Source organism: Glycine soja, chromosome 8 (genome assembly GCF_004193775.1).
Source record: "Glycine soja cultivar W05 chromosome 8, ASM419377v2, whole genome shotgun sequence".
In the NCBI taxonomy this organism is placed as follows: Eukaryota; Viridiplantae; Streptophyta; class Magnoliopsida; order Fabales; family Fabaceae; genus Glycine; species Glycine soja.
Window position 1 is genome coordinate 5,466,236 of NC_041009.1, and position 14,490 is coordinate 5,480,725.

General features: G+C 34.7%; 1 pseudogene; it reads right to left on the minus strand.

The window, feature by feature from the left end:
- LOC114424754 overlaps positions 1-14,490 on the minus strand; it is a 54,595-nt pseudogene that overhangs the window by 12,686 nt on the left and 27,419 nt on the right.

Genomic DNA, 14,490 nt, shown 5'->3' on the forward strand with positions numbered 1-14,490 from the left:
TATGGCATCATCCAAATTTCCATTTTCTGAGGGAAATTCTATCAATAGGCTCTTATGTTCAATGGTGAGGGTTATCATTATTGGAAAACCCGAATGCAGATCTTTATAGAAGCCATAGATCTAAAGATATGGGAAGCCATTGAATTTGATTCCTTTATTCCTACAATGGTAGAGAGAAATGCAACTATATAAAAAAAAACTAGAGAACAAAGAAGATGATGATGAAAGAAGAAAGAAGAAGATTCCTCTTTAGCCCCAAAATGCTAAGTGCGATCAACTTGGGCACATGAGATTCAATTGTCCTGTGTTTAAAAGAAGAATGGAAAAATCCGACAAGATGAATTTCAAAGAGAAGAAAGAAAAGAAAGGATATATCACTTGGGAAGATAATGTCATAAATTATTCAAGTGATTCAGAAAAGAAAATCATAAGTTTGGGTATCATGATGAAAGACTATGAAAATGGAGAAGAACAAAGTCGATACATTGATAGCAATTTCTCCAAACACATGGCATGCATCAAAGTTTATTCATATTTCTCCCCAAGATAAATGAATATGTGATTTATGGAGACAACAAACGAAGGCCACATTTCTCCCCAAGAAAAGTGAATATGCGATTTATGGAGACAACAAACAAAGGCCACTTGATCAACAACCCCAACAAGTAATATCAAATGATACCAACAGGTCACTTGTCTTTGATTGATTACTTTTGATGCTTGTTTTCTACTTGAGTTTAGACTGTCCTTGATGATTGTGATTGAATTTGATTGACTGTGTTTGATGATTGATTGATTGTATTTTTTATTGTGTGTTTGATTGTCTTTGATGTTTGTTCCTGATTGAGTTTTTTGATTGTTTTTAAAGAATCTATTAAACTTTTCAAATTAGTTTCATGTTTTAAGAAAACTATTTAATTTAGAAAAGGAAATTTTGAAATTGAAATTTGAAATTGAAAATTGAAATTTGAAAAGTTAAATTTGAAAATTGAAAATAAAAATTTGAAATTTGAAATTAAAATTTGAAAGTTGGAAGTTGGAAGTAGTTATTGGAAGTTGAAAGTTAAAAATGGAAGTTGGAAGTGGAAGTTACTGGAAGTTGGAAGTTGGAAATGAAAGTTATTGGAAGTTGAAAGTTGAAAATGGAGGTTGGAAGTTGGAAGGGGAAGTTACTAAAAGTTGAAATTGGAAGTTGGAATTTAAAATTTAAAATTTAAAATTTAAATTTTAAAAATTTGAAATTTGAAATTTGAAATTTGAAATTTGAAATTTGAAATTTGAAATTTGAATTTTGAATTTTTTTTTAATAATAGAAATTATTGTGTATAGTTAGTTGATTGTTAATTTAATTAATTTGATTTGAAATATTTGATGATTGATTGTGTTTGATTGTGTTTGATTGATGTGTTATTGTACTTGTTTTTGCTTGATTAATATTGAATGATTGTTTTAATGCCTTTTGGTATCACTTATTCTCATACATTGCAACAAGTGGTAACATCTTTCTCCTTTCTATTCATGATTTGTTTTTGATGTTGACAAAGGGGGAGAGAAAGATAAAAGATAAAATAGTAAGAAAAATTATCTATTGTTTTATGAGACAACTTTTTATATATGAAAAATATGGAATCTTCAATTGTCTCATATAAGCAATCATTGTAAAACCAAGGGGGAGTAAACTATATGCAAATAGATATTTTCTTTGTTGTTGCTCCTAACCTACAGGTGGTTGTCATCATCAAAAAGGGGGAGAATGTAAATCATGAAGATTTTGATGATATCAAGAAGAATTTGCTTGAGAAAGAGGGAGATGTAAATCATGCAAGCTTTGATGGTGTCGAGAAGAAATCACATGTTTGTCATCATCAAAAAGGGGGAGAATGTGAATGTATGTATACATGATTTTGATGATGTCAAAGAAGAATCTAACAAGGCTGCTTCAAATGATAAGCATTTGCTTCAAGAATAATTCAAGATTGCTTCAACAAACAAAGCCTTGTTTCAAGATTCACTAAAGACCAAGCCTTGCCTTAAAACAAAGTGCTTTCAAGACATGCAAGGCTCTGGTAATCGATTACCAGGAAGTGTAATCGATTACCAGAAGACAGGGTTGAGAAATAGCTGTTGAAAAAGGTTTTGAATTTGAATTTTCAACATGTAATCGATTACCATATGTCTGTAATCGATTACCAGCAACGAAACTTTGGAAATTCAAATTCAAAAGTCATAACCCTTCAAATTATAACTGTGTAATCGATTACACAAACATTGTAATCGATTACCAGTGGAAAGTTTTCAAAAAAATCTGCCAACAGTCACATCTTTTCATTAGATTTGTGAATGGTCATCAAAGGCCTATAAATAGGTGACTTGGGCACGAATTTTAGACAGAGAGTATTTTTGGTCCAAAATGTCTTATCCTCTCAAAAGACAATGAGAGAGATTCCAAAAGAACTTCATTGTCAAATGCTCTCTCAAAAGAAATCCTTGGCCAAACACTTGCAAAATCTATAAGGATTCCTACATGATCTTTATTGTAATATTCTTCTCTTGAAGAGAGAATTCTTCTTTCATTCTTCTTATTCAATGAGATTGGTTAAGAGACTGTGAGTCTCTTGTTGTAAAGGATTCCTGAACACAAGGGATGGGTTGTCCCTGTGTGGTTCAGACTTTGTAATGGATTTTACAAAGATAGTGGAAATCTCAAGTGGGTTGCTTGAGTACTGGATGTAGGCACAGGAAGTGGCCGAACCAGTATAAAATTGTGTTTGCATTCTCTCTTCCCTTATCTCATTTATGTTATTGCAATCAATTTTGTCTTGCATGTTTATAGAACATTATTAAATTGATTGTTGTTGCTTCTTCTGCATTCTAAGCCTATCCCTCTTACGATTATTGAGGCCACAAGGTCCAACAATTAGTTGATTCCTTAGGAGAATTTCTACATGCCCATAGAACTTGATCTAACGTTTTATTCCAATTTCTTGGCTTTTGGGCAATGTGTTTTTTAATCAAGTTAATTACAATCTTATTGGCTGCTTCGACCTGACCATTTGCTTGTGCGTAATATGGTGTTGAGGTTAATAATCGAAAGCCAGTTTTTTGGGCAAATTCTTGCATTTTTCGTCCAGTAAAAACTGAACCTTGATCAGTGGTAATTGTTTCGGGAATACCATACCTATAAATAATATAATTTTGAATGAAACTAATTACTGCTTCCTGATCAACATTTGGCAAAGGGACTGCTTCGATCCATTTTGTAAAGTAATCGATACCAACTATAATATAACGCTGGTTCTTAGAAGAGGCAGGCTTGATTTCACCAATTAGGTCCAAAGCCCATCCTCTGAAAGGCCAAGGTTTGATTATGGAGTGTAACTCACTAGCAGGTACATGCTGTATCCCTGCATGCTTTTGGCATTCCTGACAGCCTTTAGCAAATTCTATGCAGTCTTTTAACATCGAAGGCCAATATAAACCTTGTCGAAATAAAAGCCATTTCATTTTATGGCCTGCTTGATGTGATCCACAAGCCCCACTGTGAACATGGGAAACTGCTAAGTATGCTTCTGATTCACTTAGACATTTTAGCAACACTCCTTCTGCAGTCTTTTTAAACAAATCATTTCCCATAATCACGTAATTTAAAGCCCTATATTTGATCTTTCGAGCCACATTACCTACTGGATTTTCCAAATATTCAACAATAGACTTTCTCCAATCATTATCCAACATATTGTCAATGGCCAAAATTTGAATTTTTCCCTGGAGATTATCCATGCTTTCATCTTCATTATTTTGTGGTGTACTTGCCCCCACAAGTTTTGGTATTGGCAATTTAGTGCTTAATGGCTCTGGTAATTCCAGTTTATCTTTTATTTCGATCAACTGAGTTAACTTTTCCTTCGACATTTTGTACCCTGAAGCTATTTGGGCTAAATCATTTGCTTCTTGGTTTTCTTGTCGAGGTATATGCTCGATGTTAATATAATCGAAATGATTCAGAAGAGAACTTGCCATAACAAAATATTTTGCTAAGTGTTCACTAACACATTTGTATTCTTGTGTTAATTGTCTCAACACTAGTTCTGAATCACCCCTTATGTTAACATTTCTTGCCCCCAGGCTAATTAAAATTTCAAGGCCTGTAATTAGAGCCTCATACTCAGCCTCATTATTAGAACAAAGCCCTTTGATTTTATATTTGAATTTAGTTGGAACTTTATTGGGGGATATTATTAAAACTCCAATTCCAGTTCCATGTTTGTGTTTCGAACCATCGAAATACAAAATCCAAGGCTCTGTATCGACATAGTCTTGCGGCATTTCGACCACTGAGTGATCTACAATAAAATCTGCCACAATTTGACCCTTAACAGATTTCAAAGGCTTGTACGTTAAAGAATATTCTGTTAATGCTAAAGCCCATTTTCCAATTCTACTATGTAAAATAGGCTTTGACAACATGTGCTTAATAATATCATAATGAGAATACACATAAACATCAACAGGCTTTATATATTGCTTAAGTTTTGCACAAGAAAAATACAAACAAAGACAAAGTTTTTCTATGGCAGTATATCTAGTTTCTGCATCATTTAGTACACGACTAAGATAATAAATTGCATGTTCTATGCCATCATCATCTTCCTGAGCCAACATGCTACCAATGGTTTTGTCAGACGCAGCAATATACAACTTCATAGACTTGTTTCGACTAGGAGGCATTAACACGGGAGGCTTGATCAGATATTCTTTAATTTCATCGAAAGCCTTTTGATGCCCTTCATTCCATTTGAATGGTTCATCTTTCTTGAGTCGAAGTAATGGCGAAAAAATCTGAGCTTTGCCACTTAGATTCGAAATGAATCGCCTCAAGAAGTTGATTTTTCCTAGCAAAGACTGAAGCTGTTTTTTGGTCGAAGGAGGCTTCGTCTCAAGAATAGCTTTTGTCTTGTTTTGATTTATCTCAATGCCTTTTTTATGTACCACAAAACCAAGGAAGTCTCCTGCACGCACACAAAAAGCACATTTTAATGGATTCATTTTTAATCCATGTTTCCTCATTCGTTCGAAAGATTGCCTAAGGTAATCCAAATGGCTATCTTCTGAAGAGGATTTGATGATTATATCATCAATATAAACTTGCATAAATGTGTCAATAAAATCATGAAACATAGAATTCATGGCCCTTTGATAAGTGGCCCCAGCATTTTTCAACCCAAAGGGCATAACTACCCATTCATAAGTGCCTAAAGCACCTGGGCATCGAAACGCTGTTTTTGACACATCATTTTCAGCAATAAAAATTTGGTTATAACCAGAATAACCATCTAACATGCTTAAAAATTCGAAGCCAGCTGCCGAATCTACCAACATTTCCGCTACTGGCATAGCATATTCATCTTTAGGTGTAGCATTATTTAAATCCCTAAAATCTATGCATACTCTAAGAGTTCCATTCTTTTTAATGACAGGGACTATATTTGCTAACCATTCGACATACCTGGCAGATCTGATGAATTTACACCTCAGCAGCCTTTCGATCTCTTCCTTAATTTTGGACATGATTTCTGGTGCGAATCTTCTTGGTAGTTGTTTTACTGGTCTTTTTCCTTCCTTAATCGGTAATTTCATTTCGACCATTTCTCTGCTTAATCCAGGCATTTCGTGGTAATCCCAAGCAAAACAGTCTTTAAATTCTCTAAGAAGAGGCACCAGCTTTTCTTTTAAACTTGAGGTGATATTGGCACTGATATAGGTTGGCCTTTTTATCGAGCCATCTCCAATGTCGACCTCTTCCAAAGGATCTTGAGCCTGCATCTTTGGCGCCTCACTTATGGGATTTTTCTCAAAACCCAGCGGCTCATCATCATAAATACAATCCAGTCTTCGATCCTTTGCTTCTTTGTTTTCATGATCTTCGATCTTGGCTTCAACTGCCATATTTTGTTGAGATTCAGCCTCAAAGGCCGTATTTAGTCTATTTTCGGCCATATAAGCCGTAATTCTGGCCCATGCAGTGGCCTCAGCCATATTAATCTTCATATATATTCCACCCAGTTGGTGGAATGACTCCATCTTCAGAGGGAACAGCATCAATTTCCTCCCTCTCCCATATAAACCCATAGGTAGGATGGAGTTTGACAGAATGGATAACATTGTCACTTGATTCGACAATAGCCTCCTTATCACCACAAGGTGCTATGTTAGCCAACTTTTTGTCAAAGGTTTGTGCAGTAACATTATCGACCTCCGACTTATAGAAGCTTTGATCCGCCTCTATATTTTCAACAATCCCATCCTCCCTCCAGATAATGAGTTTCTGGTGAAGGGTAGATGGCACAGCCCCAACTCCATGGATCCATTCCCTTCCTAATAGCAAGTTAAAATTAGCCTTGGACTGTATCACCAGGAATAGAGTTGGTCGAACTATACTGCCTACAGCAACATCTACTTGAATGGCTCCCAAAGAATAGCCAGTTTTACCCTCATAATTCGAAAGCACAATGTTGTGGGCAGATAGATCAGTGTCATGTTTCCCGATCTTGTAGAGCATAGATCGAGGCATTAAGTTGACAGCCGCTCCTCCATCAATGAGCACTTTGTTGATTCCAACATTCTCAACTTTTGCCCTGATGAAAAGAGGTTTGAGATGACTTTTCATCTGAAAATCTGGCTTTTCGAAATAAGCTAATTGTTCTTCCACACAGCCATTGTTCATAACATAGTAACATACTGGCTTTGGGTCAGCCATATCAAAATGATCGAACTCACTTTCGATCTCAGTAACTTCAGATTGGACATCATATTCAGATGGCAAGATAGATACCACACAGATGACATCAAAATCTGGTTCAGAATCCAGTAGATCCTCATCCTCCATCTTATCTTCATCCACTGGAGGCAGGAGCCTCTCTTTTACTGGCCTCCTAGATACTTCTTTATACTGGCCCGTTTGCAGATTCTGTTGGGCCAATTTCTTCTGACGCTGGAACCTGCGCCATTGGGTCCTCGTCATAAGATTCTTTCCTTTGTAATTGTTCCTATAAGAGTACCTATTAGCCTCCTGTGGGCCAATTTGCTTCGTTCCACTCGAACCACCTACTTCCATGGCCCCTTTGTTAAACCTTATGAGTCCCTGGTGCATCCATTTTTCGACCGGAACTGAACCAGGAGGAGCGAAAGTATTCCTTCGACCAGACTTCTGATTAGTGTTCGACTGCACCATAACCCTTTTGCCTTTATCGAAACGTTGGTTCTGCTTTGCCCCCTTGTTAACAATTTGGTATTTTTTGAGGCCCTCAGTAGCCTCCCTATCACATACTGCACTGCAGCGTGGGCAGAGCATCACATTAATCTTGTTTTCGAGTTTGCATCTGTTCAAGAAATCAATTAAATCCTCCTCAGCCTGAGGATATACAACCTTCATTTGTTCGTTGTAATCCTCTTCAGATATGCCCTGAACTTGCACCTGAGACAACTCCATTGCTTCGACCATCATTATTTCTTGGGGCTCCGCATAAAGAGTTTCAGCAGCCTTGGATGTTTCAGCATTTGCCTGGGCAACCTTTGGTTTTTCACCAAATTTGAGCCTCCCTTCGTTAAGAGCCTTTTGAACCAAATCCCTGAAAAGAACACAACGTGAGGTTTTATGGCCAACGAAATTATGAAATTTACAATAACCCCTTTTCCTCTGTTGTTCGATTGGGGGTACTTTCAAGCCCTTAGGAACAACAATTTGGCCATCTGTGACTAATAAATCAAATATTTCATCACATTTAGTTATATCAAATGTATAAGTTTTAGACACAAATTTATCATTTTTAGGTTCAACAGGGTTTTTTCCATTGGAAGGTTTAAGGAATTTACAAACATAAGGAGGTCCAGGTTTTAATTCGGCTACATCAACCTCATTGTCTTCGATATCTTCATAAATAATATCGAACTCCTGGTCACTGTCATTGGTTTCGACATATGCAACCTTTTCCCTCTTGTGGAACTTAGAATTTCTAGCCTTTTCAGCCTTCAATCGTTCGAGTTGTCGAACTCTATCAGCCAATTGAGCCATATCCCTTAAATACTGGGTATCTAATTTCTTTCTAATCGAATAGTCTAGGCCACCAGCAGCCATTTCGACTAATTCATGTTCAGGGACTTGGGTGAAACACCTTGCCTTTAAGAGTCTGAATCTGTTCAAATAATCATCAATTGATTCAGGTGCCTTACGTTGAACGCTGGCTAACTCTTTAAGGCTTATCTTGGACTGTCCCATATAAAATTGCTCATGGAAAATCCTTTCCAATTGGTTCCAATTATGTATGGAATGAGGAGAAAGGGTTGTAAACCATGTGAAAGCATTTTTAGTTAAGGAATTAGGGAAATATCTCATTCTTAAATTTTCATTATTAGCCAAGTCCCCTGCCTCGACCAAATATCTAGCAATGTGTTCGACAGTGGACTCATTTGTCTCTCCTGCAAACTTAGTAAACTTAGGGATTTTCACACCCCTTGGTAACTCTGCTTGTAACACAAACTCAGATAATGGAGACACAAAATTGGGCCTATGTAAACCCAAATTCAAACCGTTCTGTACTAAAATTGTTTCGACCATTTGGGCCAAGTTATTCTGCCTATCGAAACGGTTTTGTTGAATATTCCCTATTACTTCATCAGCATTTTGGTTTCTATTTACCAATACTATACCAGGGTTTGGTTCGACCTGTTGGGCTGGTGGCTCCATGCGTGCCACTGGTTGTGGTGCTTGAGCCATTTGCATCCCTGGATTGTTAGGCATCTGTATCTCTTGGACAGGCGCCTGTATTTGGATCTGTCGAATTGGTGGTTGCTGTATAGGTGGTGCCCCAAAAAAGTCAGCAATTCGACTTATTTGATTTGTTAACATTTGGTAACTGTCATTTGTATTTTGAATTAAGGGGTTAATAACAGTTCCTATTTGTTGTGTTAACATGTTAACCATATCATGGTTACTTTCATCCATTTGTTGTCTGAGTGACAAAACGGATGTATTGGTTAAATGTTGAGGAATTACCCTACCTTGATTGCCCGCTACGGATCCTGATGGAGAGGACATATTAAGATTCTCTATATTTGGTTGAGAGTTTTGCAACCCTGCCATCAAAGATGTAGGCATGCCATATAGAGGGTTTTGAGGCGGTCGAAAGGGACTTCCACTGGGATTCCCTAAACTAGGGTTATTCCATGGGGCAAAAGCAGACGCTGACGTGGTCGAACTTGCCAACGTCATGTTGGTCATGGGAGAAGTTACCCCTGTCTGATTCATAACCGTCGAAGCGGTCGAACTTATCGTGCCAACAGTTTGGTCAGAAATTGCTCCTATGCCAGAATTTATATTGGCATTACTGACAGATGTCTGCGTTGGTTGCCCCTCCATATTTGGAAGGTCATTGTTTCGATTACTTGGGGGTGGTCTAGCCATCCTTGAACGAGTTTTGAATTCTGTTAAGTGTGGAACAGATTTCCCACTTCTTAAATGCATACAAGATCAAAACAATTAAGAATGCAATAAACCAACTGTTCTAAACAAAACTTTAATAATAATTTTAAAGCCAAACACAATTGACCGGTCCCACTGGGCGTGCCAATTTGTTTACGCTGAAATTTGGTAAACAATCGCTAGTCTAAGTTAATTGCTTGCGAGATCAACTAGTGAATCTCAGGAGCATGTCATTTGTGTGTTTGCTTTAGATGTAAAGCCGTTAATGTTCATCATTGCAATAAACATTTACTGGTTTGAGACTTACAGGAAGTAAAATTGTTTGACAGGATCGAAATGCTGGAAGTAACTCGACAAAAGAAAAGTAAAATGCAGAAATTAAAGGATCCGCGAGTTCATTCGATCGAATGAACCATTTAAAAAGACAGGAATTATAAAATGAAGCGTAAATTGCATTGCATTTGAAATGTAAAGTTTACAGAAACTTAAAATGGTTCACAAACATACATTCTCCTTGCGTACTCGTTTCTCTCTGCGCTGGGTACTTTGAGTATATAAGGATTTGTAAAAATGATTTGCGACCTCGAAATCTGACTAAAAAACTGCTATATATAGACATTCGAAAATAAACTACCCTAACGGTCGAACACTATCCTAATGCCAAGTGTCCTGCTACGTATACCTTGCATGCATATAACTGCTCCTTAGAACGGTTATCCACATTGCTCGAAGTCGAACTGATTTTGTGAAGTTTTGTCAAAAATTACGCTAAGTCCAGAAATCTTGCCGCATTGCCTTCGACTCGACCATACGCCCGCTCGACTCGCCCAATGGTTCGAAGCCTACCTTCTTGTCTTTTCGATTCGAACAGTATCTAACAAAATTCGAATTTAGAGCATATTTTTAGCTCATCAAAAATATGGGCTAACAGTACCTGAACACAAACAGAAGGGAGAATCTGAATTTTGAAACAGAGATAAGGAATTGGAATTAAAAAAATATTAGAGAGAAAAGAAGGAACACCAACAGAGTGAAAGAAAGGGGGAGTACTGAAGAGAAGGGAAGGAATGGTAACACTGCAAACTACAAAGAGTCAAAGACTTTAACTGTCATTGGTAACATTTAAAATAACATTTGTTTCACTCGATCTTGAGCATTACGAGTTTATGATTTGAGTCAAAAACTTTAACTATCATTGGTAATATTTTTTTTATTTGAATAAATTCTTACGAGTTTACGATTCGATTTTATGAGCCGAGTTTACGGAATCTCCATGATTCTATGTAGAATCGCGAGTCTGATAACCTTGACTCGTGGTGATATATATATTATAATGATCATCTTGTTATTCAATCAAGAAATTAAATATCAAACATTTTGAGTTCTCAAAAAAAAATTGAAGTTTTATTTTTAAGTTATTGAGAAAACATTAATTCTCACAGGTGAGGTAATTAACCTCCAAAAAAAATCATGCAATAAAGTTTCAGAAGCTTCATCACTTTGATATATGCATACCTGCTAAGGTATCAAGAAGTGCAGATTTTCCACAGCCAGAAGGACCCATTATGGCCAAGAGTTGCCCTGGCTTGGCATAACCAGTTAGACCCTCAAGAATTGATTTGCTCATCTCATTCTTTCCCACAGAAGCAGTCACCCATACATCCTTCCATGTCAAGCACATACCCATCTCTTCTCTCTCATTATTATTCCAACTACCTGAAGTTTCTCCTCCTTTGGTCCCTTTTGGTTTTGGAGCACTACATGTTTCTTCTATCTCCAAAGTAGTAGCCTCAAATCTTGAGCTAGGGTTAATTTCATAATGACTAAGAGCAGGTGAATTAGATGAGAGAAGGGACGCCATTGTTATTGGTCGGCAACAAGGGAAGTGCAGTATAGACTAGCCTTCTGAATGGATTTGTCTGAAATCAAATCAAATACTGTATATATATATACAGAGAGAGATATTCTGCGTGAGGAATTTTAATTATCATGTGCGGTTCAAAATTTTCTTCTCATGTTTTGTTTGTTTTAAGAAAAATAAAATAAAAATATGTTCAACATGTTTTTAAGGATTTAAAGTTCGATCGACAATATGTAAGTTGAAATGGTAAATACATAAATTAACAAAATGACTAGTCATTTAAGGATCTGTATTGTACTATATAAAATGCAGCATGTGGCTTTAATTCGATGACAGGAAGCACATACACCACACGTTCTCTTGTTTGTTTCCCAAAAAATCACCTCAACGAGTAAAATAATGAGTTTTATTGGCATTTATAACTTTATCAACACTATCTAGCAGCGTTCTCTTTCTAATTCTTTCTTTACTCTTGATTAAAATTTATAAAAAACAAATTATAAATTTTAGTGAGTGTCATTTTTTATATTAAGAGAGAATGATAAATAAAAAGTAAGATCAGCTAAAATCTATAATTTTCAATAATATATAATAGAGAAAGTGTTAAGTTAAGGCTTTGTTTGGTTTATTGTGGAAACAGATTAATCGATCTGAAGTGCTTGTGATAGAAGTATGTGATTGTCAGAGTTTCAGTTTCATGAAGTTTATTGTGTGTGTGTGATTTTAATTTTTTTCGTTTGGAGTGCATAGCAAGCATTTAAAAAGCATGACGGGAATCAAAGATAAATTTTGCGAAATTCAGGACAGGATTAATCATCAAGTCATGCATGATAATAATATGAACTTTCATTTAATGTCGAAATTAACCTTGTAGTTCAACAATTCAGAAAAAATAGAGTAAATGATCAATATTTAGTTTATGAGTTTATATTTTATTGTCATTTTAGTCTCTTTTTGAATTTTTTTAAAGTTTTCATTCAAGTTTATAAAATTAACTTATTTTTTTTCATTGTAGTTTCTAAAAACTTAAATGAAATCCTTAAAATTTGTAGGACTTATTGAATTTTTCTTAACTTTAGAAATAAAAATAATACAGCAAACTGGGGTTACATTGAGAATAAAAAATTGAGTATTTTAAAATTAGGAAGACTAAAACCTGTCAAAAAAAATTTGAAAAAACTAAAATTGAATTAAAAAAATTTTAAAGGATGAATACATAATTTACCATTTTATTTGATCTAAATAGATAGACAGATAGATGTAACTGTTGTTGCTTACGTATTCTGCCTTCTTTTCTAATACGTGTCTCTTTGAAAATCTAAAAATCTTTCCCATTTCCATGAGGCAGAGCACAACCAGAAGAGGTTCGAAAGTGCAATGAAGAGCCATCTTAGCTGTGGGTAATTTTTAACGTTTGAAGTAATGGAAAAAAAAAACGCTTTAAGTAATGAAAAAACACAAGCTTATTAGGTAAGTGACGCAGGTACACCACGTGTCAAATTACCAGCATTTACTTATTTGCCACAAATGATTTTGATTAAATAATATTGAACAAATTACACTCCTCTTTCTCCCGAGAATAGCGTTTATCACTATCGTGCTTCTTCCTTATTTTCACCTTAGAGAAATACTCCCTAATTTTTTGAAAATTGGTTATACTCGCACTTCCTACGTCATTATAGAGTTCAATCCATTAAAAAAATGTGTCATTTCCGTTGCACGTGGTTGTTTAATTAAATATTTGGACACTTATGCCCTTAATTTTCTCATAGAACTTGTTAAAAGGGGAGTCCATGAAATCAAAAAATCTGACAACTTTTTTGCCATAAAAAATCTGCTCGTGATTCTTTTATGTGTTTCAATGGATCATTGAAGGTTTTTTTGCTGTCTATATCTCTCCATTATTGCAGTATCCTTCCTCTCCATAGTTTTTTTTTGTACAATCTATATTGCCCTCTTCTTCAAGTACGTTTTTTGTGTGTTTATACGGGTGTGGATGACTTTTTTTCCGGGTTATGGAAACACACTATTTGAGTTTATTATTTCTATTGCGTGTTGATGTTGTGATTTCTTTCCCAAATGAAAAATGACATATTTTTTCATATTATGACAAAAATTTTACGTTGTTTTGTTACCGATGTAATGATAAAATATATAAAAATAAAAAAATTGAATGGTAAAATTTGTGAAAAAAAAATTAAGTAGTAAAATCCAAAAAATTATGAAAATTTGATGGTAAAATTTAAAAAATAAAAAATGGAGTGATAAAATTGGTAAAATAATAAAAATTTGGTGACATAATTTACAGTTAAGTCTATTATAAATAAATAAAGGAACCAAATGAAATGACCATAATGAAAATAATACAATCCCACGGAAAAAATAAAAAAGTATGAACAAGAATGTGGGCCTGTTTAGTTCTTATGGACGCATTAACTGTCATATATGCCAGCATTTAAAATTTATATGAGCCCACACGTAATTGTAGGTCGTAAATTTAGAACCCAATAAATAACGTACCCGCAAAATTTGTGGTTCAATGTTACATTTGACATAACAGCTGACATAATTGTTGACAGAAAATTTAAGACTGATAAGACTTAAGAGCATCTTCGCTCCTCTTTGCTTTGCAAGTTCTTAAATTTAAGAATCGAAAGTAAAGTTGTACAAGGACATGAATAAATTTTCTCTTAAAACACCTTAAAAGAAAAAAGAAAAGAAAACAAATATTTTTTAAAGCTAAAATTAACTCAGATTAAAAATTATCTTTTAGAAAAATAAATTTATGCATAAATTAATTTCACTTTGAAGAAATTTATTTTATTTATTTATTTAAAGTGTTTCTAGATAATTTTATTTAAATATGTTGAAATTGTCGATTGCTTATGAAAATTGGTGTTTAAATGAATATTAATAAAATTGATTTACAAAATTAATTTTGAAATGGCATGATCTATGTTTAGGTGTATTTATTATAAGATCAAGTCAAAAATAACTTAGTAAAAAAAAGTTATTCTCTCAACAAAAAAAATTCAAAGCCAAAATCAATTATAGACTTAATCAATTCTAAACTCTTATCCAACTTAAAATCAAACATATGAAAATTTGTCTAAAATTAATTTTATTGAATCAATTTTTAAATATGAAACCA